This window comes from Pteropus vampyrus, unplaced genomic scaffold (assembly GCF_000151845.1).
Source record: "Pteropus vampyrus isolate Shadow unplaced genomic scaffold, Pvam_2.0 Scaffold194, whole genome shotgun sequence".
Taxonomy (NCBI): Eukaryota; Metazoa; Chordata; class Mammalia; order Chiroptera; family Pteropodidae; genus Pteropus; species Pteropus vampyrus.
The window spans coordinates 440417-464910 of NW_011888975.1; the positions used below are offsets into that span (position 1 = coordinate 440417).

The 24494-nt window shown below is 43.5% G+C and overlaps 1 long non-coding RNA gene across 3 annotated transcripts; it reads left to right on the plus strand.

The window, feature by feature from the left end:
• Nucleotides 1-7532: 7532 nt before the first annotated feature.
• Nucleotides 7533-18494, plus strand: LOC105299796. 3 transcript variants are annotated; one of them, XR_002783192.1, is made up of 4 exons: nt 7533-8289; nt 11125-11340; nt 12767-13898; nt 15375-18494. It is a non-coding gene; the product is annotated as an uncharacterized LOC105299796 (long non-coding RNA). The 3 variants fall into 3 exon arrangements; XR_002783190.1 differs by having other exon boundaries at nt 7542-8289; nt 15502-18494; XR_002783191.1 differs by having other exon boundaries at nt 7543-8289; nt 11162-11340; nt 15502-18494.
• The last annotated feature ends 6000 nt before the right edge of the window (nt 18495-24494 follow it).

A 24494-nucleotide genomic window follows, 5' to 3' on the forward strand; every position in this document is an offset into this window, starting at 1 on the left:
ATTCTGCATTGAGGAAGGCTGGCAGGTTCCAACTTCCATTCCATGTTCGCTTCCTGGAGTTTCATGCATCTTTAGAAAACTCACGGAAAGCAGGTGGTGGGCATTGCAGCGCGCTGTCCAGATGACCCTTTAAGGAAGGGTGTGTGGCTCTAGCTGTTGGGATGCTGTTGGCACCACCTGTCAGCCGTCAGCCCCTCTGGGACTGCCTGAGCCGCAGTGAGTCTGCCCTTTCCCGAGTGGCCCCCCATCCAATGACTGATCAATGAGAGTTTAAAGTCCTGGCCATCTGGTCCAATTCAGGACAACTGTGAAGGGGCACTTTGCATCCGAGCTGCCCACGAAGTTGTCTGAGGTTGTCACGGGTCAGCGTCATGGCTCAACTTCTTCTGCCATGTTCTGCTTTCTTTCCCTTCCTTCCTCGGGTGTCGAGCCTTGGGGCTTCCCGAAGTAACCTCTCTGCACGCTAAACTCTCAGAGTCTGCTTCTGTGGAGCCCGCCTGAAGACAGAGACAGGTGGGGGCTGTGGGGGAGCGCTTAGCTGGGCCATGGAAGAACAACACGCTGTGAACGGTCAAGACCATACGTAAGGAGAATGTGTGGCTGTGGTCTGTTAAAGCTGGCTGTGCATTGTCGAGAACGTTCGGATGAGTCTGCGGCTTTGCCAGGCACCATCCATGCCTCCTACACTGCGAGGACGGTACAGGGCAGCTGCACAGGCTGGAAGGGGGCTCAACGGGGCCCCCCACGGTTCACTCAGCTGCCGAGAATCTTTCCGTGTTCTCTTCCTATAAAGCTCAGCAGACCGTTTATTCGCTCTGGGGGTGTCTGTGTGAGCAGGATCATTTCTAACTCAGAGAAGTTCAAGGCCGGAAATAAAGACTTCGAGTTGTCATCGGTGGCAAGCTAGGGGCTCCGTTTGCTCCTTTAAGTGTCCTGTCACTTAGATACACTTCCTTGGCTCCTGGCCTCCCTCTGGAGTGTCCTCAGCAGGATTAATTTGGTATAGGCCTCAACAAGTCACATTGGCTCTGCCCAATTTGGAACCGAGGGTGGAGACAATATATAGGGACCACAACAACAGAAATAGGTAAACTTTACCTCTCTGAAAAAGGCACATATTATTTCCCTAAATCTTTTCTTCATTAAGGTAAAATAGACATATAACATTATATTAGTTCAGGTGTACGATATAATGATTTGATATCTGAATACACTGCTAAATGATCACCACAATAAGTCTAGTTACCATGTGTCACCATAAAAGTCACAATTTGTGTGTGCGTGCGTGTGTGTGTGTGTGTGTGTGTGTGAGAGAGAGAGATAACTTTGAAGGTCGACTCTCCTGGCAACTTTCGAATGGGTGCTGCAATGCTGTTGACTGTAGTCACCATGCTGTACGTTCCGTCTCCATAACTTATTGATTTCCTAACTGGAAGTTGGTACCTCTTGACCCCTTTACCCCTTCTGCCCATTCTCGACCCCTCTCTTCTCTGGCGACCACCGTTCTGTTCTCCGTATCTCTGAGTTATGTTTTGTTTCGTTTGTTTTGTTTTTGAGATGCCACAGGTAAATGAAATCATGTGGCATTTGTCTTTTTCTGTCTGACTTCTTTCACAGCCTCATAGCCTCGAGGTCCCTCCATGTTGTCGCAAATGGCGAGATTTTAGCCTTTTAGGGCTGAGTAATATTTCATTGTGTATAACTGCGTCTTCTTTCATCCATCAGTTCATCCGTCAATGGACACTTAGGTTGTTTCCATACCTTGGCCATTGTAAATAATGCTGCAGTGAACATAGGGTACATCTGTCTTTTCATATTTGTGCTTTGGTTTTCTTCAGAGGCAATGCTGGGATAGAACACAGACTGCCTCTGGGGTAAATAACTATAGCCCCAAAGGCAGCCTTGGCAGCAGGGGGCTTGAGGGACCATAACCTTGAGTCTCCTTCTGCTGTGTTTCCCACCAAGCTTCCTGTCCCCTCTGTGTCCGTGGATTTTCTTCCAGTTGGACAGCTCCTCGTTGGGAATGCACACAGCCTACTTGGAACTCCTCTCACAGGGCAGTGACTCTCTCGAGGCTTCCAAATACGACTGTGTACTCGGGAGCCAAATGTAAAGAGCACAGTTCATGGAAAGAACAAGGAGTCTGGCTTCAGTCACAGACACTTAATTCATCGATAAACGTTTATTTGTTCTGCGAGGACAGCACTATGGTAAATCATGTTAACAACTGGCCTAACATGTTGATTAGGGCATTTTACTTTTAGTTTTACGTGTCTATGTCCAGCAACTGCCTGCTAACCCGTCTCCCGGCTCCCCCTTGCTGTTTTCCAATCTACTTGCTACACAGAAGCCAAAAGAGTCTTTTAAAAATAATCCCTTTGTATTCCTTTCTTCCCGAAAACTCTCAATGACTTCAAATGCACTTGGAGTAAAATCTAAGTTTCTTTCTAAAGCCTACGAGAATCTTCACGATCTGGCCCCCACATACGTCCCTGTCTCCTCCTCCCCTGTCTTACCCGTCCATGCTCCCCAGCCTATTGTCACCACAGTCTGGCTGGTCCTCAACGACTCAGCCTCCTTCTCAACACAGCACTCGCTGCTCTCATGCCCTGTTTTCACCTGGCTGGCATCGCTTTCAGTCATTCAGGTCTGAAGCCAAACATGACCTTCTGCAGGAAGCATCAGCACCTTCTCTACATTAGCTATTCTTACCTAGTCCGTATAACACTTCTTGTATGCTGCACCTGTGATTAGCTAAACAGATTTATCTATCTACCCACCGTCTCTCTAGTCATTCACTTGTCTGCATGGTGGCTGCGGTACTTCGCTTTTTCTCTGTCTCTTCTCACTTAGAATCTAAGTTGCACAAAAACAGGAGAATTGTCTGTCTTGTTCATGCCTACATTCCCAGATTTAATACGATAGTAAACGTTTTCTTAATATATAAGTGAACGAATGCATATGCCATACAGAATATTTTGAAGAAGTCGTATATAAGGTTCTTTAAAAAAAAAAACAAAAAACAACTAATCGATCATTTATGACACTATAGAAAAGTAAAATTGAGTCATTACATGGCATCATGTTACAACATCTGAATTAGGGAGAAGTAAGCGTGAAGTCTAGACACACTTTCAATACAGAATACTGGCATGCGAAGCGGCATCATGAGCTTATTTGGAATAAATGCTCTCCAACTTTCCGGCAGAAAAAAAAAAAAACGGCTTTTCTCTTTGAGCAAAGCATCAGCTTCTTCCTTTTGCCCACAGGGAATCTCTGGGATCTGGAATGTGGTAGGAGAGCACAATTCAAACTCAGACTGCCTCCCAAAACGTCATCCCGGGAGCCCATTCTGCAAACCGCATTCATGTCCTCTAATAAACAGACAAATGTGACCCATCGAGCAGGCAAATTTACTTGGCTCACAAGGCGTGGCGGGGGGGGAGGGGGTGTGCCTCTCTTTCAAGTAAAGGAGAAAAACAAGAGGATTTCCAAGTGCCATTTTCATTTGAAAACTCTGTGCCAGAGTTAAGTAATTTGAGGGTAAAAAAATTTTCAGAATTCGAGGGAGAGAACCGTGTAAGTCACCCAGCCCAAATCTGTCCCCAGGGTGAAATTCCCACCTCTTGTCACATCCACAATCACTTCTCTTCTATCGTTTCATATCCGTTAGCTCATAAGACAACTCTTTCCGCAACTGTTAAATCTGAACGAGCGAATTCTTTCCAATGGTGTGTTTAAACCTGCCTCCCTGAAACTCCACTGTCCTCTGCCCCGTAGACCAACGAGTGTGTTCCCTTCTCCAGCTGACAACCCTTCACCCACGGAATCACACCGTTTCTTCCTTTTTCTCTTTCGGGGCCAAGCTTTCTCGCTCTCCTTCCCTGTGTCCTTCGCCACTTGTTTCCAAGTTCCCGATCATCCTGGTTATTTTCCTTTGCACGTGCTCGTTCGACAAGGCCCTTCTTAATGTGGACACTCCGGAGGTAGAAAGACGGCTCCATTGCCTCACGGTGCATCTCTTTATGTTGGTTCAGTGCCCAGACTAAGATGGAGGTAGCATTCTGACAGCTGTCAGAGCTGACTCACGTTTAGAGGTTATGGATTAAGACTCTCTCATATCAGTGACGCCCTAAACCCTCTGCCAGATGTCACACGAGGGTATACCATGACAAGGGGGAAATTATGACGCTCAGTTTAGGACCTCCTAGGCTTTTAATGAGCTACCAATAAAGGCAAGAGTTCTCTCTCACTTGATGCATTTTCCAGGTGGGATGAAAGTTCCTTTAAAACCTAAACTTCATTCTGGTTTTTTAGATTTTGTTTGATGGTTCTGTATCAGCAAGCCCTCTCCCAATGTTCTGGGTCTCAGACAGAGGCTTCCAGGGGCAAATAGCAGCAATCTGAGAGCATTTCTCAAGCCTCTTGTTTCTTTCCAGGGATGATCTCAGAGGCTAACTCATAAGCCTCCTCGCTTTGGGGGCTAATGATCATGCTTCTCCTTTTTTTTCCTTCTAGACAATATTCACTCTTTAATGCAGAGTGAAATATAACGCTGCAAACGCCAGGACTGTAGTTCCAGATGGTCGAACGTATTTTCTGCCAAGACCTCGGGAATTCCCTCCGTCTCTTGTTCTAACAAGTACTGACTTTCTGACCTCCAGGGCATGCACTAAGTTTTGTGTTTTTCAACAGTCATCTCAAAGCATTAGATGATCTAATCTATCTACGTCCTTCCAGCCTTACCTTAAACCTGCTTTTGGCAAGGAGGATGGAAAATCATGTGGAAATAAGCCTGAAACATTCCTGACTCGGGAATGTACTGTGACTATCATACTTTATGATCTAAGGCATTTGTAACCCAGATCACTTCTGCACGTCTCTAGCTACTGTCCATCCACAGAGGGTGCGATCAGTAAGCATGTGTCGGGTGAATGGAGCGGCTGGCATGGCAGGCCTTCTCCCAGATGCACCTAGATACACAGGTCCTCAACCTCTATCACTGACCAAATGGACCAACTCCCCGCTTTGCCCACCAGATTCCTGGAGGGGCCAGGCAGAGAGCTATTATGATAAAAGCTGAGGAATTAATGAACAAACAAACAAACAAACAAATGCATGTCGTCTATACACAAGCTGGGCCCCAACATATCAAAGTATTTTTCTTTAGTTTCTAGTAAAATGCCTTTGGGAAAATCTAGTCTGTGCCAGTCATACCAAAGAAAAAATCAAAATCGATTTTGGCTCCGGAAGTACTTGGATCAGTGTCTTGGGGGAACATTGTACCTTGGAGTACAGGACGAGGTAGTGGCTACAGAATACAGGACACAATCTCAAGGGGCAGACAAAACGGGGGCTGTCGAGGCAGCTCTGCTGAAACCACTACCCCACCTCCGAGGAGGATCTCCTCCTGGAATTCTTCTTTGCTGAAACATTTGGGGTTCTATGCCTTGGCTGCTCCCTCTGAAGATAGCAAGGCATCGATCTGACAAGGTGCGAATGAAACGAACAGGAACCACAGCACAAGTGGAGGGGGTGACTTCACCCCGGCGCACAGGAAATGCACCCATTTCAAAAGGACGGGAGGCAGAGCCCATGGCTGCAGGTGCGGGGAGCTGGGGAGTTCGGTGGGGAAGGATGAGGTGGTTCATCTCTGATTGTTCTTAGTTCTTCAGCGAGCTTTCAAGCAAAGTAATCAGCTGAGAGGGAGGGAGAGTAGGACTGTTGGAGGTTCGGGAGGGGAGGGAGGGGAGACAGGCTGTGCCAGTGAAGAGAGAAGAGGGTGAATAGGAGAAGGTTCCATGGGGTGCAGAGAAGGGTTCTTAGAAGACCTGAGGTGGAAACGTGAGTGGTGAGCAGAGAGTTTTGAGGGAGGTTCAGTTCTTGCAAATTATATTGTCTAGGGCAGTGGTTCCCAGCCTTTGCGGCACCAGGGCCAAGTGCTCCTATGAGAATCTAATGCCTGACGATCTGAGGTGGAGCCGAGGCGGTGATGCTGGCGCTGAGGGGCAGCTGCAGATACAGATGAAGCTTTGCTCAGTCACCCACCACTCGTCCCCTGCTGTGCGGCCCGGTTCCTGACAGGCCACGGACCGGTACCAGTGTGCAGCCCGGGGGTTGGGGACCCCTGCTCTAGGGTATCGCAGTGGGAGTGGACGACTGAGGTGAGGTGGGGTAGAGGTCGAGAGCGTTGGAAATGAGATCAAAGAACTGGGAAACTATAGACAAGATGGATTATCTCAGGGGTTACTGAGGCATCAAAAATTCTAACGAGAGTAGTGAGTGGCGAAAAACAATGAGCTAGAGGCTAAAATTTTCATTGAAAGAACAAGGGGGAGACCTAGAGCTTAGAAGATAATGTGGGTGATATGTAGAGAATCTAATGGCAGGTGTTTTCAGAGAATTTTGAATGGGGAGGTTAACGATATTTGGAAGAAGAAAAGGGGCTCGGACACGCACCTCACCGTGATCCTGACCACAGGACTTCCTTGTGCTTAGTCTGCAGTCAGCTGGCAGGAGAGAGGTAAAGAGGAGTTCTGGAGGCCACAGTGCCTGGGGGACCGGGGAGGGTCTCAGCAGATGAGTGCAACACTCTTTGAGTGTCCCTTCAATCCTGCCAGGGGACATCTGTAGAGGTTCAAAGGAAACTCTGTGGGCTTGCTTTCAACCAAGCAGATGCTAACCAATAATCGGTTTTATTCACTTATAGGTTATATATGGGTGCCTACACATACGGGGTGCTGTTCTAGACTCTGGGTAAACGACCGTGGCCTCTGTTCTCCTGAACATTACAGTTTAGTGGAAGATAGACATTTAAAGAAAATAAATCAACAAAACAAAACAAAACAAAACAAAAAAGCCCACGATAGCCAGTTGTGCCAGTTACTACGAAGCCAAAGAACAGGGTACAACAAGGTCATATAACAGGGTACTCTGTGGCATTTGATGTTCCTATACTCTTTTGAGTATACATGTTGCCTGACCCCCAAAGGAGAGCTAAAAAGTAAAACTCTTCAGATCTATGGTCAGGTTTGCTGATTTTCTGAATGAGCCTGAATTCAGAGACTGAAGGAGGGGAGACTGTGAAGTAATGACACTGACCCCCAAAAGTCACCCACGAAATGGCTGATTACACCACAATCGTACTCTCTTCACACGTCATCTTCTGGCTTGTATATAGTCCTGCTCCTGAGTCAACTCTAAACTGTAATTTACCAGGCACTGTCATTTAACTATGAGAAAAGGTTGTGTGGAAGTCACTTGGGAAGAGAGCTACCAGGTATGAATAAATGGGAAAGGCCCAGGCTCCATTTCATTTTCCTGGGCGGCGGTGGTGGAAAGTTGCCCGTGACAGAATGCGGGAGTGCCTTCTGCCGGAATGTGCCGAGCCCATGAAGTCACACGATGGAGTGTGAAGCCGAGCGCTCGGAACCACGTGCTCGCCTTCACTTCTGTATCTCCCCGCTGCTGCCTTGGGTCTTTATGACTCACGGGCAGAACACGATGGAAAGCATGTAGGGCTCATCAGGCATGACTGCTTGGGGAGAGCATGGCTGACAGGAGAGTACTTGCCAGTGAGAAAATACCAGATATTTTTTTCACGTAGCTTGGGATTTTTCTTAGGCAGTACGGGATCGAAAGAAATGTTACATGCCAATCTCCAGACAGGAATGTGAGGTTGCTTCCAGTGAACTCACGAGCCAGAGGTAGGAGCCTGAAACATTTCACAAGGCCAGGAATGCCAAGAGCGAGGCTTAGAGAAGCTGTAAAAATTTCCCACCCTATCTGCTAACTGAAAAATAGGACAACTTTCAGTCTCGAGGGCAAGAAAGTAAATGCATTGATGATGCCCCTTTCCCAGATCAGCTTGGGGACTTTACTGTCAATATTCCCCAGGAGTGTCCCTGCTCAGAGGAAATAAAAAAAAGAAAAGACAAAAAGCAATTACTACCACCTCACAGCAAGACTGGAGACCTCTAATGTAACCGTTTTGAGAAAAAGCTTAGAAACCACCCAAAAGGTGAAGGGGCAAGGCAGGTTCTGTTCACCCAGAATTCTTCATGCTCCTCTGGATGAAGACCGACGTGTTCATCCATCTATGTGTCCATTTAATTATTTACTTAGCAATCACTGACTGCGCAGTCACCGGGTATCACCTGGGGTTCTCGGGTCAACAAGACGCATTTCCTGTCCCTGAGGAGCTAATTTCTAATATACGAACAAGCCACCAGACACCCATACCAGCAATTTCCATGCTACCTGGTAGTTGTCATGACGGAATTCACACAGGTACTTTGGGGACACGTGACGGGGGGCGGGGGGCTTACCTCACCCAGCGTAGGGAGTTGGGTAAGTGTCTTTCAGGAGGTGATCTCCAGGCTGACATGTGAAAGGAGTCGGAGATACGCCAAGGAGAGAGGAGAAGAAAGAATCTTGATAGAAAACAAGGACGTTCTATTTATTCCTGGGTAAATCTATGACTGCTAGACTTGTAACCCAGCTCACGTCCCAGTGGGTTCTGCAGGAGTAAGGGACCCCCTGAGCCTCTAACATCCACTCGGACCCAAAGCAGTGAAGCTGCTGATCTATGGAAGGTGGAGTGATGTACATGTTTTCAGAAGATAAACTGAAAAAAAAAAAAAAAAGCGAAGCGAAGAGATTGAACCATACGGTAAAATTCTTCCCTTGCAAAGTGGTGACTCAGCCGAGACCTAAAAGATGAGTCAAGTTAGATGGGTGAGAGATGGAGATGAACACTCTAGAGCAAATGTCATGTCCCCAGGCAGAGTGTGCAGTACAGATCACGGGGCGAGCTTGGCAAGATGAGGCGAGCACTTAGGCGAGCACAAAGTAGGTGAATGGTCTAGAGAAGTCTTTTTTAGTCCACAACAAGGTTTAAGTTATGAAGTAAGATAAACATTCTTCGATTATAAACTCTCTGTAGGCTACCTCCCCAAAAAGCTTCCTGATATACTCTCAGAAATAGTATCGTCTTAAAAACACGACCTCTGAAGCCACATTCTTTAAAGTAACACATAGCACTCAATAAGATGCATGTTGACTTTGTCGAGCTGGTTTTTTTTTTAAGGTTCAGCTTGGAGATGTTTGCTCACCTGAGAGCATCCCTTGACAGTAGATATTTGCAAAGATTGCATTAACACTGAAAAGCACGCTGTACACTTTGGAGCTACGAAGTGATTGTCTTTGTGAAGAATGTAACCAGGCCCTTCTCACCCTAAGCATAGATTTATCCTTATCCTTGCTTAGACCCCCCCTGAGTTCCTTATAAGGGCTAAGTAAAAGTGATGTCCATTTTATATCATTAACAGTTACCAAACCTTCCAGGGGAAGTTCCCTCTTGATTTTGTATAAGAGGTTTGACAAGGAGCAAACTACAGCAGAGGAGGGGATGGGGCACGCATCTCAGGCTTCCCAGAAGATCTCTGTTGCCCAGAAAGGGTGAGACAGGGAAAGCATTTACAAAGTCATTCATAGCAAGGAAGTTTGAACTCAGAGGGAGCTGTGAGTTGGCTGTTTGACTGGGGCATGGGCCAGGGCGTGGGGCTTAAACCTCATGGCTGAGTGCTCCAAGTCCTTTGCCTGGATTTCAGAGAACCGTGACTTGCTCTGTTCTGTCTTGTTTGTCTGTAGGAGACTTAATACATTTGCGGCTGTCTCTTCTTCTAAACATAGAACTGAAACCGATGAATAAGAATCAAGGAGAGGTAGATTTGCAATTAGTACACGGAAGAATTTTGTAATAATTAAAATTGCTTGCAGGTAGCTCAAATGATCTGAAGAGCAGCTATGCAGGCAGCAAGCCTCCACCTAGCGTGGGTGAACCACTGGTCAAAGGAGGTCTGTTCTCTGACCACTCAAGAGGAATTGGTATCTCCTCTTGCCCTCTCCCACGACAACTGTCTCCTCCCTGTTCTTCGGGTCAGTGAGAGGAACGCTTTATTTTATCAGCCTGGAGTATAATTCTGGTTGGGAACCACTGTTTTAGATGCCATTTGCAGGTTTCTTCTTGTGCCGAGATTTTCCGTTTTCCGATTAATTCATTAACTCTCGTGCCATGCTACTGAGGTAGAAAGAACCCAGGTCTGCACAGAATGCACTCGACCCAGCCAGGAAGCAGCGTCTTGACCTGGACAGCACTGGCCTCTGAACTAGACCGTGGGACGGCTGTGCCGCGGCCTCTGGGCAAATAGGATGTACTTGGCGAAGCGTGCAGGAAGGGCCACGGTGAAAGAGGGGAATGTCTGAAAACAAACCTTGGAAGTCCTCTCAATTCCTTTGATTCTATTTTTAAACCCTGCTAATATAAGAACAGCAATATTTAGAGTAAAACTTGATTCTCACTTCCTTGATGGAGCCACAGAAATAGAAGCTCCCCGTCCGAGGGATAAACAAAATGTCTGGGAGGAGAGCCAAGTGCGCTCTCAGACGTCCCCTGCTCTGCTTTGTAATACCTCAGTTTTCGTTTTGCAGTAATAAACCATTTCTTGTCATTGCTTTGACTGATAACCCCGACATGACGTAATGAAAAGTCTTTTTATAATGAAGTCACTCTCTTTGGGGAAGGGGCGAGTGTGATATTTATGTAGAAAGCCTGTTCCTTAGAAACCAAACTCCAATAAACAAGGGCAAGGAAGAGCTGAGCTCTAATCAAGTAAACTGACCTTCTCCAGTCCAGCTCCTCATTAACCCATATTTTTTCCAGCTTCCTTAGCTTTTCTGTTTCGTAGTAGACAATCCTCACCTAACAAAGGGTTGGGGGGAAAACATTCTTGTTTTTCTGTTCCCGCTTTGATATGACAGGGTCCCCCGCAAACCCACGTCGGTTCTCTTCTGTAACTTCCTTTATCTTCAATTATGAATTCCTCATAGGAAAATAGGTCAGTTACTTAAGTGCCGAAGGGTTCAAGTGATCTCGCAAACTACATCTTGGATTTAAAATTCAGAGGACTCCACTAGGAATGTCCATATAGGCTATGCATAAATGTGAGCACACTCGTATATTGATTCGCATAAAAGTAGCATTGATTTGCAAGGGATTCATCAATCAGTTGGAAAAAATCAATAAGTAGGGTGCTATGTTCTAACGCTGGATCTTTGCCTCAGTTGGAAGCCTACAGAAGTGATGCTTTTGTGCGATCAGGAGAATTTCTACACAGATGATCCACCAACGCGTCACTTCTGAAAGCTCCGAGGTGCTGCCGGGAGGAAGGGAGTATGAGAAGGTGTTCGTGTGAATTTCCTCTGTCCTCTGATGATTCACGGTGTTCCTTCCTCTCGGATAACTCCCGCCTGAGAGGTGGGAATGCAGCGGCTTCATCGGTAAGCCCCAGAAGTGGGGTGCAATAGCATTATTTTAAAGCGATGAAAGTCTTTATTTGTAAGAATTATGGCGGGAACTGCCCTTCTTGAAGAACCCAGTCTTTTCCAAGGGTGTGGAAGGTTCTTGAGACCTTTCCTGAGACAGGCTTCTCAAAAGGGGGCGATGAAGGGGCTACCGGGTCAGACAGGCGAGGAGAGGATTTGGAGAGAAGGAGCTACTGTTAATATCCACCATGAGGCAATTCGAGGATGGACAGACAAGAGCAAAGCTCTTTTAGGGAGCCCGCTGTATGATGTCCCGCCTAGCTGCTCTCTGCTTCTGCTTCCGGACCTCTGCAAAGCTCTATGAGATTTTCAGGGTCTTGAGAACTGGATGATAATTCTTTATAAGTGATACCTATGGTGGTTTGGTTTGAGGCCAGAGCCAGCTGATCTGTTTTCGCACTTAGGAAATGATCATTCACACCAAGTTGATTTTTGATATCAGATCAAGAAGGGTAAAGCACACATCTGAAACACCTATGGTCAAGGCTAGTCTTAGTGATAGGGGAGTCAAATCTGAGCCGCGCCTCCTGGGGAAGTCTCTCTACCAGGATATTTTAAACTGGCAAGCTTATGAAATGGCACATCTTTTACCGTGACTTGTAATTCTTAATAGTATTGTTACTTTAAGAGCACGCGCGTGTGCGTGTGTGTGTCTGTGTGTACACAGAGGTTCTCCTCCCCACCTAATTGAGATGAAAGTGAGGAAAGGAAAAGATGTATTAGGCTCCTTAGCCAACACCCCAGAATGGGATTAGTGGCAATCACCTAATTTACTTTCTGACAATTTAATCTAAAATAGAATTTAAAGAGGACAAGATGGTCTACACCCATCTGCTATATTTATAGTCAAAGAGAACGATAATTAAATCAACTCTATGGTAACAAAATTCAAAATAAAAATTGAGGAATTAGTTCTTCGTATGGAAAAAAAAAAAAGTTTTATGGCTCAGAACAAGAATCCCTACCCCGCCCGGTGAGGTACTAAAAGTGTTTCCACGGTAACCAGAAACTGGATAAAAATAACTATTATCAGCTTCATTACTCAGGATTATTTTAGAATTACTAACTCATGGGATTAGGCAAGAGAAAGAAAAGAAAAATCATAACAGAAGAAGTAAAATTATGATTTTTTTCAAATAATAAATATGTATACCTGGAAAACATTAGGATTGATTAAAAAGCTTTTACTAACAACCAGAGAATAAGCATAGCAACTGGTTAAATAATTAATCGCAACTATCAATAGTTTTTCAAGATTAAAATAAATGAGAAAATATAATGGGAAAAAGATACCATCCATGATAAAAACAAAAGAGATAAATACCTAGAAACGAACTTAATATGCAGGACCTATCTAATCAAAGCTTTAATTTCTTTACAGGAGCAGAGAAGAAATCTTGAATCAATAGAAAAATAATAGTTTTTTTTTGTTTGGATAGGAACATGTTAATATTTAAATGAGACTAATTCTCCCTAAATTGAGGTAGAACTTTAAAGCAAACCCAACAAATATACTAGAAGGATTTTCTTTAACATAGCAAGCTGATTCTAAAATTCATGTGAAAATAAACAAACAAAAAGTGATCCACAGAAGAATTCTGATGCACAAAAGTAAGGAGGGATAAATAGTGTACTAGTGACCAAAATAACCACTGCTGTATTCCAAACACACAGACGAATGGCGGTTACACAGCATGCTTTCATGAAAACGTTGGATAAAGGCATAAAAGAATGAATTTGAGCCAGAACGACAACTATTTGGTGCTGGTAGAGACATGATGATCTGTGGAGTAGCAAAGAGAATCTAGAGACATACTCAGATCCGAGTGAGAAATTAGCATGAGATACAGATGGCTCCTGGGTTAGTAGGGAAAGACAAATTATCCGATAAATGATATTGGATGGGGATAATTAGCCATTTAGAGAAACAAACAAACGAACAAAAACGAAATAAAGCCGATCACTACCTCACTCCTTGTATCAAAGTAAATTCTAGATGCAAAAAAAAATAAAAAAGTTAATTTTATCATGTGGGCAGTCCTTTCTAAACAAAATCCAAAGTCTAGAAACTTAAAGAAAAAGACTCAAAAGTTTACATAAAATTAAGAATGTAAAACATTGAGTAAAACCAAACCAATTAACCAATAAAAAAAAAAATCATAAACTAAGTAGACAGGCATGACAAGCCTGGAAGACAAATTGGATCTAGATTAATTTTTAACAGAAACTGAGGGAGGCGACATTCCGAGAAGAGCCAAGAAGGCCACAAACAATGCCAGGAAAATGAATAAAATGACTGAGTTACAAGGGCGTGTGTGAAGAGCAAGGGCGTGCCTCAGGAGACAAGTGGGAAGAATTCATCGGTTTGGTTCATTTTTGTCTGGGCTGAGCGTCTGGGCACCACAGCTGTGCCTGCACAGCGTGACAGTGTGGGAGTCCTCGTCTTTGGATGAAGTTAGCCGTGAGGCAGGCCCACGCCCACGTCAGGATGGCCAACACACGACCTCCAGTAGGTAGGTGATCTGGTCAGACTTCACACCAAAGTAATAAAAAGAACAATAGATGCGCCTCGTGAGTGTTTTCAGTGGCGGCAGGCTTCTCCAAGCTGGAGATAGCCTGGGGTGACAAGGAGAAGCAGAGGGACTCTGCCCCCCGCGGCCCACAACCGCTCCCTGGGCTGTGTGAAAGACACATCTCTTGGTGTTTGCCACTGAATGCTACAGCTGCACCCCGGCCAGCGGGTTGGCTGCGCTGCCTGTGCACAGACGTGGGTGGGATATTCCGGAGCCATCCTACACCCCAGGCACCTCTGGTGTTGAATGAGACCCTAGTTACCGAGGAAGACGCGAAAAGAGTGAGGACAGGAAAAGGTTTTGTCCTTTGCCCTCTTAAAGTATTCTTTTTTTCCTGACATAAGGACATGAGTGCAAGGACCAAGTTGAATGAGAGGGCGTATTTTCGGAGGGTCAGGCTGGGAAGTGCTGCGTTTGAGGCTCTGGCATAAATATACCTCAGCCTTGCCCGTGGCTACGGCAACTGCTTGCAGTTGCAGGTCTCTGAATATCCTTCGAGGCTCCTGGGGCAAAGGCAAGGTTATTTCCTGTCACCTCAATTGGCCTGAAGGGCACATGCTCACTTTTATCTCACACTTATTCTTTTCTTGTAATATATGTATGAAAATGATCAAGTCTGGACTTCTGAGGCTTGACCCTTCCAACCCGAGATCATATCAGAACACATTTATTTTTACGAGGTGCCCCCACCCCGTGGTCTGAACTGACGGTTTTGCCCATCCTCAGTGCAGTATAGCTTTAAGACTTTTGTTGTCCACATTTCCCTTCCCCAGCCCCGCCCCCGATCCCATTTTTTTTTTTTTTTTTTTTTGGTATCACGGGTAATAAAACCCGTTGAATTCACGTTCCACTCGCGGTGCTGAGCCGAGAGCAGCAGTCCGGATCCCTTTCTATTCTCCCTACTCCCTCGGCCCGGCAAGGCACCCTCACCATTTCTCCATGGCCCAGCTCTACGTGCGTTTTGTAATGTGGATTTTAGGTAAAAGCCCCAGTCCTGTAGGAATCAATTTTCACCAGATAAAAACCAGAACAGAAAATCTACAAGAATATCCTGGAGGTCTCTTGAGCGACGACACACATTTTTGTCAGTATGTAAAGGGAAGTAATGACGGCAATTATAAAAATCTGCAGTGGCATAAGACGCTTCGTTCAATTCTACGAGAGCATCTTTATCTCTCAAGGATGAAAGTACAGTCACAAAGAATCTGAAGCCTTACCATAAGGGCAAGCAATGTACCTAGTTCCTTGGCTTTCCATCGAAAGACATGGCCAACTTCTTTTAGTTTTTCTAAAAAAAAAAAAAGTCAAGGTGGTAACACTGGAGGCAGGTTCTCAGCAAGCCTTCGGGTCCATGTCTGAGAGCAGGATGTTTGGTGAATACACGAAGGAAGCAATAGTTTAAAAAGCGATTATTAGTCCCTGCAGGTAGAAAAGGAAAAGATGGCTTCTGAATGCTGACAACAGCTAAAGGAACCTTGGCCCCAGCAGAAAGTAGGTCACCAGAAGGCAGAAGAGTCAGCGTTGCCTCTTTTCCCCCGGGCAGGCACTGGTGGCGTTGGGCTCTGAGAAGATCGGCAGGCACTCAAGAGCAAAGATGGAGGGAACTCAGCACACTCGGTAGGTGCACCTGCGCCTGGCACCGAAGGGGAGAAGCTAGCGTGCCCGCTGGAGCCCTGAGGGCCAGAGCATGCTGGACCTTGTGTAACTGATTTTTCCACTGCCGCGGTACCGACTTCATGTGAATAGAATGCTGTCCCACAGGATGTCCCCCTCCATCGCCATCTCCCTAACTATGTGCCTCGACCTGTCTTGACACTCGGCAAAAACAGGCCCTTGTAAAAATGTCATTGAAACAATCCTCTATTTAGTTTTAGCAGTGGACTTCTAATTTATGTCTTAGTCAAAGTAAATTTATAAAACGCAATTTCATTTGATGGTCATTAAGATGCCTGAGCCAAGATAAATATTATCAGGGTTTTGGGTTCCTTTGCTTGCACCTGTCCCATCCACTCCCACCATTTTTCTAATCTGTTGCCATTCTAGAAAGCTTCGGCCTACCTGCATGCTGGCACTGGACATTTTCCTGCAAGACCCTCCTCTAAGGTCCCTGTTTCCCAGGCTTTGGAACTGTTTTGTATTGCTGGTCAAATGCCATAACTATGTCTGTGTGCTTTTCTCTTTGCCAAATATGAAATTCTAATGGGATTATCCAGTTAATCAGGTACATGCCTGTGAATTACTCTTGAATTTCAAGACCCAAACAACTTTTCCTCTGAGGCCAAATTGCATGATAGCTTTTCAGCATCTCCTGAAGCAGACAGGGTGAGGCAAGGGGCATGGTCAGGTCATTTAATTTAGTTTGTTGTTTTTGACACTAGATATTTTTCTGACTTTTCTTTCTTCTTCCTTATTTCTCCCTTTCAGTGATCACGTGCTAGGTACCTCCAGCTTATATTTAAAGAGCTGTGTTGGAATCAGTGACGATCGGGGATGGACAAGTAGATTCGCATGTCTTTAGCAAACAGATGACAGTTGAATCCAAAATCATACAATACACAACCGAGCACAGAGCTGGTCATCTACCTTGCCAGAGAGTAGGTCTGAGGTAGAGCTTCTGTAGTGGACACTGCTGGAACTCTTCTCAGATCCCCTACCATCGTTTCTCACGTTTCTGTGCATCCTCCCCAGCTTCTGTGTGTTTTTCTTTTACTGACCACATATGACACCCCCCTCTGATACTTCTCTAGCTACTAGGGCAGTTTTTCCTGCAAAGAGAGAAAGCTAAAAAGTCCTGGGAAGTTGACTCCCCCCACCACCATTAGCCAATGACTGACCAGGGCAGGAGTGTGACAGTCCAGCTCTCTCTGTACCCACACCCCGGAGTTCTATGGGATCAGAACGAAGATGCTCCCTAGGGGACACTGCCTGAATCTGCACCCTCGCTTGACTCCCACCCTTCCCTGTATCCTATTTTCCTCAATCCCTTAATGAGATCTGAGAGATCCAACCTAAGATAGTCTCTAACATGCGTAGTTGTCTGGGCAACCAGAAATGGAGAAATCAAGCACAGACAGTTTTGCCATAGAGGGCAACGTCCAAAAGGATGTTGATGGTAGTTCGCTATGTGCAAAGCTATACTGGGGTTCAAAGGTTTGAAGTGGTATTTAAGCTATACACAGTTTGGCAGTGAGTAGGTCACCGGAAACACTTGAAGTGTGGTTTTCATGGATTAGGACAAACGTATCCTGGAATATAGAAAGATCTGGAGTAAAGTAGCCATTAGAAATTCATAGCTTACAGTTAAGAAAGCACAGACTAATTTCTGGGGGAATGTATTCCATTCCTACATTAGGTCTTATATTTTAGTCAAAAATATGCATTGAATATCTGCAGTATATAAAAGGACTTGACTGGGAACTAGCAACTGTTTGTAGTTAGCGAATCAGACAGTGCTTAGAGTTTAGCGGGAGAGACACATTAAAACCTAATCACATGTACGAAAATGTGTAAGTTTCGCTTGTGGTACGTGTCTTAAATGCTTGCAAAAATCTAGGAGAGCATAGAACAAGAATCCAGACTCATGCCGAGGGGTTGTGGGTTAGCATCCCTGATGTAGGAGAATATAAGCTGAATCTTAAGTGTCAGAAAAGTGAATTGGACAATGGGGGTGAAAGACAGCATTTTAAACATCACATGCAAAGCCCCTGAGGCAGTAGGAAAACATTCTCCAATTTTAGAAAGATAACTAGTTTTTACTAACCATCAGGAAAATATCCCCAAAGGACTCAACTCTTAGTGCTCTTTAAGAATTCCGAATTCTTTGATTAGAAACTTTCCTAAAATACACAACAAAAAAAACCCCAATCAGTTTATCTTGGGTAATTCAGACATTAGGCTTGTGCAGTTCAGCCATTTAGGCAAATAACCACGAACACATGTTCTTTCATTTCAGCTCGAACTAATTTTGCACTGCGGTTAGTGACTCCATTCAAGGGAGCAGAAAGCCACCTCACCTTGAGCCACTGAGAAAAGTGATCTCAGAGACTCTCTGAAGTTCTAGGTTGGCCTTTCAGCTCTGAGACCTGAGGGGCTGGAAGAACACCACTCTTAGCGTGGGGCACAGTGAGGATGTGAAGAAAGAAGATGATTCCTTCTGGTTAATGAAGATCGAATGGTACTTCACTGTCTCAGTTGTGGTCTGCTCGCCATTTCAGAGGGAAAAGGATAAATATGTGTTGAGGTAACTGAGAAGATACGGAGCCAGTAGTTCCTTTAGAAAGACTAAAATGAGAGTGGCATTTAAGAAGCAGAAAGCCCAGACTGCCAACGCCGAAGAAAGACACGTTCCTGGACTGGGTAAAAACTTCTAAAGAGCAGTGATGAAATCCCCATGAGTTAAAAGAGCTATGACTTGACTAGCCTAAAAATTAATGGCAAATTTCCCTCTAGATTTTTCTCCACTGAAAGACTCGTTTGTTGTAATGAAATTTCTTATTCCCCATTTCAGTTTTAATAAATAAACTTTCCCTCACTGGATATTGAGGTGTTTATATTTAAGGGATTGGCAAAGGAAGATAATGGCCCTCAAAAGTCCTTATGAAAACCACGAAAGTGAGCTTAAAGCACTTGGTGCAAGGAAACAATATGTTTGTTTAACAACAGCCACGAGAGAACACACTTGCTTACAGGGTTGTATACTTTGACCTATCCTTAACTCCCACTTCTTAGGAGTATATGGAGAGATCATCAAAAGTTTAATTAAAAGTCTTAAAAACTCACTAAAATAATTATGTCAGTCCATAAAAATATTACCTCGTTATACATTCTCTGGTTCAGGCTACTTGCTAGGGTCAGCATAATGTCACAGTTGGGCCAAAAGGCTGTCACCTCCCCACCTTCAAGGGGAACATATTACAATGTGTTTATGCAACATATTACATTTAAAAACCTAAAAATCAAGTTTTCAATTCCATTCCAAATATTTCGGCACCAACTAGCAATGCTGAGTTTGGGTTAACTTCATTTAAGTTCTGAGCCAGTGAACTTGTGTTGACTTCCAAATTTATATATTGTTTTGACCCTCAGAAGACTTGAGTATGAAGTCTCTTCAGACATTTCTGTCTTCAATGATTCACATGAAAATTTTCTTATGTAATCTAGTCTTTCTATAAAGTGGCTGTCATCTCATTTGTAATGAAATACAATCTATTAAAAAAAAACAAACAAACCAATTTTCCATTATCTAAAAAAAGAAAAAAAGTAAGCTTATCCAATTAGAAAATAAGATGGCATTTGCACTATTAATGCTGAATAATTAGGAGAATCATAAAAAATACTAAATTATGATAAAGGTTTGTGTTACATGCGGATATTGCCACATTTGATTATACAAAAATTATACAGTTCCTCTGCGTATTTCTTCATCGACACACCCAAAGACTCAATGTCTAACAATGTCACTGGCAGACATAAATTAACAACACTGTGAGTCAGTGGATCTTAAAACTGGCTACTGTACATTCTGAAACCTGTTTGCAACAGGACAGGTTTGTTTCATTTTACCACAAAGATAGTATTCTCAAGTCTTTTGTAAGGTCAATGCTATACCACATTCTCATCATGACATTTAATTTTAATAGAAGAGAAACTAAATGACCTGATTTCGAGCTAAACATACTGGTAGTAATTCATGAAGTGCTGGACATGACTTTTTTCTAAGCTGAAGAATGTCAAACATACATTTTGAAGAAGACATCAGTTATCTACACTATATCCTACAGGACCAGTTCAAAATTCAAAGAATTGTAAAAAATACTTATTTTGGAATTATTTTAAATCCCTTTCACATTCACTAATATGAGATATACCTACAGTATAAGACACACATGCGTGCACGTGCGCGCGTGCACACGCACACACGCTAATGACAACAACCAAGTTGACGGAATCAGTTCCAGGTCTAGATGTTAAATCTCCTCATTCAGAATAAAGCTCTCCTTTCACTAAATTCTTTGGCCCAATATTATTGTAATCTAAGGTGATGCGATAGTACAGGATGCTACTAAGTAACTCGATAGAGAACTCAAAGTCAAAACACTGATTTTTATTCTGATTCCATAATTAATTCATACATTGTTTAACATTCAGGGTTTTTTTTTTTTTGACATGGTAAATAAACTCTAAGAAAAATTCAGGACCACTATGACTCTAGTGCTTTGCTCTATTTATGTAGACTATGTCCCAAAGCCAAAGTCAGAATCACAACTATCAACTCTCAATTGCTGACATTAATAATGAATGAAACTATTCTATTTGTTCTACACTTTTCTTTCTAAGGTTTGCATGATCAAGGACACAGTTCTAAAAGTCTCCAAAGAAAGATTCTGAAAGCTTTCCCAAAGAACAACTCAGAAGAGTTCGCCCTTGATCATTATGGTGGGCATAATTCTCTTGTTTTTCTGATGGAAGACAAGACTGATGAATAGTCACAATAAGAATCAAAGATGATTTCAGAGTTTCCTTCACTCATACTAAAGTTTCCTATTTTACAGCTTATAGACATTAAAGTGTCCTTGATGAATCCTCTACTAACTCCAGAGGTCAAAAAATATTCTAAAAGGTGATGATTCCAATAAAAGCAAGTGTCACCTGTACGCTAGCAACTCATTTATTATTGGAGGGGAATAACTCTTCAGTGAAAAATTCCTTCCAGCACATAGTAATTGAGCGTCATTGGGGTCAGACTGTTAAAAAGTACAACTTGAGAGTAGGAGTAAGAGCGCTCTAGAGCGAAGGGAGCCAGGACCCACGGACACCACCCGTGAGTCTGTGAAAGAGCCAGCGATGCCTCGATGAGGAGGGTCAGAGGGGACGTGGAGAAAATAAAAAGATGCTTTAGAGATAGAATTGAGAGGACTCGACCAATGGATTCAATGGGGTGAAGGAGGAGTCAGAGTCGGGGTGATTCCAGAGTTTTCCACTGAGATCATGGATAAAATGAGGGGATCAGTAATAGGGAAAGGGAATGCAGGAAGAGGAACAGGGATTTTCAGTTTCCACTGAGGTGATGAGAAGCAAAGGAGAAATAACAAGTCCTAAATTAGACCTCAGGTATATCTTTAGGAGCGAGACAGTGGGAAGAGATTTCTAGGAAGCAGCTAGAAGTGTGGATCTAAAGCTCAAGAGAAGTCTAGGGGAGGGTCAAAGACATGTTTTAGGGTCTATAAGTGAGAGCTGGAGAGCGAACCATTGGAAATGCTCCGAGAAAGAGTGAAGGGCAAGAAGAGAACAGAATTCGGAATTCTGATGAACGACGACTAAGAGACAGACAGAGGAAGAGGAGAGAAAGGGGGTGAATAAAGGAGACAGGAAGAAAAGAAACAGAATATCTCGAAGCTGAAAAAGAGACTTTCAAGAAAGAGGAAGTGGCCACTATTGTTAAATACCATACCCAGATTCAAAGAATGAGGACAGCAAAGAAGCCATTGGATTTGGGAAATAGGATTTTTTTTTCCCCAGTGACCTTTGAAAATGTCAGGTCAGAAGGGATCAAGGTCAAATTGTAGTCGGTAATAAAGTATGAAAGATAAAGTAGCAGAGGTGAAAAATAAGACTTATTTCAATAAGCTGGGTAGGAAAGACAGTAAATGGCGGCGACGAGAAAGGTGGGTGGTGCAGGCTTTTTTCAGAAAGGGGAAATAATAAACATGTCCGTGGGCTGCGTGTGTGCAACTTACGCGGAGAAAGGGTAAAAAGTGGAGATGGAAAGAATGAAGCTGTACAATGAAACGAAATTCCCAAGGATGCAGGAGGAAATGGGACCAAAAATATAGGCAGAAGCATTAACCTAGTGATGCAGAAGAAATATGTCTGCCACTTCGATAGAGGAAAAACAGTGGGTGAAGATATAGGTACGATATAAGAACATTTTTACTTGAAAGTGTTTTTTTTTCTCAATGACATAAGGACCTGGATCATCCACTGAGGCTTTGAGCAGAGTAGGGACGCTTGGTGTGTTCCCTATGGGACAGGAGTGGCAAGGAAAAATAAAGAAACTGTTGAGCAAGATCGAGTGAGATCAGGGATGATAAATTTGTAATAAAATGAATCGATGGCATCATCTATTTTCTCTCTAGGAGGGTGTAGCAGACCTAATCGGAAACAGAATCGTCAGCACAGTAAGTCATACGTTGAAAGTTTTCATTTAGTAGAATGATGGAGAGATGAGAACGCTTGAGGGATACGGACATGGTGTACTTGGAGGTTAAAAAAAAAAATGTAGGCAACAGGGACTTGGGAAGATAAATCTACTAAATCAGATCGAGGGAGCTAGAATTCAAAATTATTTCAACAATGAGGTTTAGTGGGAGTGAGGGAGGAAGAAATAGAGAAGGAATAAAAGGTTGTAGTCAAAATGGAAATTTTGGAGTTTTAGACTTCAGAGGCCAAGGCACATCCATACAAGTGTGTTGCTGAAGTAGAGAGGTAGCCTCGACTGCAGAAGGGAGATAAAGAAACCCCGAGAGTGTTAGATAAACCATCAGGATAAAGAATAGAATGGAATGTTGAGGACCAACTGTGGACCAGCTATTAGATTTGCGTGACAGTTCTGGGGAGTAACCTTCAGTTGGACAAATGACAGCAGAGGGGGTGAGAAAAGGGGAAAATTCAACTGCAACTAATAAATTACGAAAATCACACAGGGTAAGGAACTGCCGCTGCATGAATCTGATGAGGGAAGAATCCGATGAGGGTAGGTGGATGACGTGACCCGCAGCGCGATACAGGCTGCTGAGCTGAGGGCTCGGGGAGAATTTGTGGGTGAGCAGAGAGCAGACTCAGCCTCCCAGGCTGTCATAGAACCAGTGCTTCTAATGAAGGGGGTTTCTCAGGAAGCAGTGCTACTGATAAAAAGCGGTGGATAAAGAATCCAGATAAAAGGTGGAAAAGGGAAACTTTAAGTGTAGGTGTTATTGAAGAGATAAGAATAGAGACCTTCTGAGAGTTTGGTGCTTGCACTTAATATTAAAGCATAATATAAAAATAGATTTCCTACATAATTTAAGCAGAAGACTAGAAGCTAAAAACAAAACACATTGTCTGCTTTTTTATCATGATGTCTTCAAAGTTTAGGGTATTACAGGTACTCCAAAAGTATTTCATAAATGGATGAATAGATAAATAATTGAAATATTCTGTCCACCTACGAAGGACGTGAGGTTTTGGGTCATTTGACTACTACTGGTTTGTACCGAGTCAACTGCACCCTCTGGTTCCATCATCCTTGGCTCAAGTTTTATTCACAAAAGCCTGAATTTAAGGACGCAGCCATGACTATATATATCAATAAAGCTAATTGGATATAAAGGCCTCGTGTGCATGCCTTAGGCCTTTTCTTGAGCCATTCTAGCTTTATAAAATAGATCCAAGTGTTTATTTCTAAAAAGATGTTCTAGAAGAGGTGGATTTGTTTGGAGGTACTCTAGGGATAGCATAGGAGCCAAGATCAGACTAAGGGGATGCAAGTCTATGCTCCAGACCCTACTGTCTACTTTCAGCCAGAGGACTGTTGCTTCTAACTGTTTTATATTTGGTACTTTTCACATTAAGATTTTCTTTTGTTGAAGTTGGTGTCATGGAGAATGTTATTTCTCTAGAAAGAGCATAGATTTTCAAATTTAACTAATGGTCCAGGGCTCATCAAGGGAATATGCCTGTAAACTCTCCGATTTGGAGAAGCACCCTGGGAGTAAGTGGAAGGCAGAGACAGACCCATTCCTCCAGGGTCCAATCAGACCAATGCCTGATATTGCACTTCACTGGAGCCAAGTTGCAAATTCTCCAGGGGCCTGACAGGAGCAAATCTCTCTGGAGAATTATCACATGATTCTAGGCCTCAAATACTGTTTACATGGAATTTGTCAAACACAAAGTCTAGCAGATAATTAGAATTAATCATACATAGGGGGAGACAAGGCCATAGTATCTGTGGCTATCAGATATAATAATTCTGCTTGTTATGTTCAAGGGAATAAAAAATAATATTGAGAATTTCAGTAGAGACTAGGAATTTTTTCTAAGTAGTAAATTTTGAAAAAGAGCCATGTAAACCCTAGAACACTGAGGACAATCAGAAACCTATACTTCTCCCTCTCCCCAAAACTAAATCTCCTGGATGGGATCAAAGAGCTAACAAGGTGGGGAAGAATTACAGGGCTAAGAAACACATGTATGGACACTTGATGTACAACAAGGTGGGGGAAAACACTGTTTTTAGTAAATGGTGTCGAAGCAATTAAATATACAAAAAATGTAAAACTTGATCCCCTGCCTCACAATGTATAGAAAAAAAATCAATTCCACATGTATTTATGACTTTGGGGTAAAGAAAGAATTATTAACGAGGTTTCTAATAGCATGAACCATAAAGGAGAAAAACACTAGTAGAAAACAACATGTAGATAAAGAGAAAAGAAAAGCTGAAGAGAAAGGAATGAAGTAGGATGGAGAACTCAGGCAGAAAAGCTGACTACACAA